This window comes from Bos grunniens, chromosome 19, assembly GCF_055505025.1.
Source record: "Bos grunniens cultivar Pamir isolate PY7600 chromosome 19, Bosgru_T2T1.0, whole genome shotgun sequence".
Classification (NCBI taxonomy): domain Eukaryota; kingdom Metazoa; phylum Chordata; class Mammalia; order Artiodactyla; family Bovidae; genus Bos; species Bos grunniens.
Window position 1 is genome coordinate 23,499,272 of NC_141183.1, and position 2,392 is coordinate 23,501,663.

Here is a 2,392-nt window from a genome sequence, read left to right on the forward strand (position 1 = left end):
TCACAGCCAACGGCCCAGGTTCAATCCCTGGTGGGGGAACTAAGTTCCTGTAAGCCTCAGTGCGGGGCAAAAAGACAAAAACAAACAAATTAAAAAAAAACAACAAACACCAAATTCCACCCCCAAAAAAGGTTTAGAACGGATATCTCTGATAATTTCAAGAATGCAAAGTACTCCTTATAAATTCTGAAGCCCTCAGTGTTTATCCCCCACGGCTGAAATTGCTGGATAAGGACGGAGGGTGCGTTGGAAGATTTGCCATTTCTGATGGGCCAAGGGAGATGGAGAAGAATGCTATGTACTCTCAGTTTGGTTCCTGAGCTGTAAGTAGACAGGCAAAGTTGTTACAAGTCCACCACAGCCACTGGAATAGGCCAGGGGAGCAATGGTAACAGCAACTGTAAAAAAAAAATCCAGTCCTAGCAGGAGGTGGGAGGAGGCAGCCTTTGGCCAGACATAGCTCCCAGGAGGAAAGCCAAACTTTCTCTCCTGCAAGCTGGCATCTCTGCCATTCATCACGTTTGGGCTGACTCTAGGTTTCCACCTGTCAGCTTCCGCCAGTGCCCAGAGGCTTAGGGATAGACCAAATGATTTCTCTAGCTCCTTCTGACTTAGCTGTCCATGATTTGGAAAGAAACAGCAGTGGTAAAGGGAGGACTAAGTGTGAACTGGCTTTTATTTTAGGCAGATAAAGACTTGTTTTTTTAATTGAATGAGTGATGCTTGTAGTTGCCAAGGCCAGTATGTACAGAGAAGAGAGGGAGAACTTTATTTCTTGGTTTCTTCCTTCTTGGACAGAGTCCTTATGATTTCCTCCTTCTTGGCCTTGAACCGCTCTTCATGGTGCTTGTGGGCTTCCTTGGTCTTCAACCTGTGGGCCTCAGCCTGGTCTGCCAGAAGCTTCTTGCAAGCCTAGTCTGCCTTCAGCTTGCGGATATGTTCCACAAGAATCTGCTTGTTTTTGAACATATTACCCTTCACTTTAAGGTATAGGCTGTGATACATGAAGTGGTCAGTCTTCTTAGGCTCACAGTATCTTCTGAGAAGCCGGCACAGAATTCTCAGCCTCCTCATCCAGGTTACCTTCTCATCGGAGCACTGGCTTTGCCTTACCTGTGCCTATGTGGATCCCGTTCCAGTGGGTCAAGGTGTCTTTCCAGCATCGAGCCTGGGAATGGACCATCATAGTCTTCCAGATCATCAGCCCACCTTTGATCAGCTTCTAGAGCTGCTGATGTGAGGCGGCATCAGTGACTTCATTAGTCTTATTGGGGCCTAACCAGACCTTCTTTTTGTCACAGCGGAGGATGCTGAAGGCAAGCCTCTTCTGAAGCCCAAGCATACTTTTGGTTGCAGCTGCAGAGGCAAATGGTGAACTGGCATTTTTTTACTCCACTCTGCTTGCCTCGTACCGTGTCCCAGACACTGAGCCCACCCAAGGTGTATGTGCTGTGTGTAAATGACCTATAGTTCCCCACCACAAAAAAAATTAAAATGCTACTTCTCCCTTACTATTAAAATGCTATTTCTGCCATCCACCTGTCACCCCAGAATAGAAAGCTCACTTGTCATGGGACTCAGTTTCCTCAGACGTCATCAGAGACACTCAACTTCACATTTCCAAGGACAGCCTTGGCTATTTGTCCTCTGATACATACCCAAAGGCTGAGTTTTCCCTTTCCCATTCCAGGTCCCAGGTCTGTGGGAAGACTGCTCACGGGCTTCATCCACTTCAGCCTTGAGGTGTCAAAGGGGAAATGATTTCAAATGCACAGGCTATGTTGCCCCCTGCTTCAGGATATGGGCACTTGGCGTGCTCACTTGTGTCCCAGTCTTTGCGATTTGTGGAGTGTAGCCTGCCAGGTTCCTCTACCCATGGGATTTTCTAGACAAGAATACTGGGGTTGGGTTGCCATTCGCTGCTTTAGGAAATCTTCCCAACCCAGGGACTGAACCTGCATCTCTTGCATTTCCTACACTGGCAGGCAGATTCTTTACCTTCATGACACTGCTCTTGTAACCTATGAAGCAAAGTTAGCAGTGAAGACCTGAACTGACCCAGGCTGCATCAGTGCTCTTCCTGCCTCTGACATCTCTCTTTTCCACATCGTCTTCCCAGCAACCTTAGTCAAGGTCTGAGAAAGCCTGCTGTAGTAGAAAGAGCCCTATTGTCTTGAGTCCCAAGGTCTTCTTTGCCATTTAACAGCATGTGACCATGGGAAAATCATTTATGAGCCTCAATTTTCCCTGTCTATGAGATGGAAGTAATAGTGGGTGCCATGACTGAAGGGTTAAGAAACTTAATAATCGTGAATATGAAACAACACTCAGGTCACCAAGAATAGGCTTTTTCATTAGTTGCTAAGTGAGCACAAAGTCAGAGCACAAAGTA

At 46.8% G+C, this 2,392-nt stretch overlaps 1 pseudogene; it reads right to left on the bottom strand.

The window, feature by feature from the left end:
- Positions 1–728: 728 nt before the first annotated feature.
- Positions 729–1,416, bottom strand: LOC147351720 (large ribosomal subunit protein eL19 pseudogene; annotated as a pseudogene).
- Between the last annotated feature and the right edge of the window lie 976 nt (positions 1,417–2,392).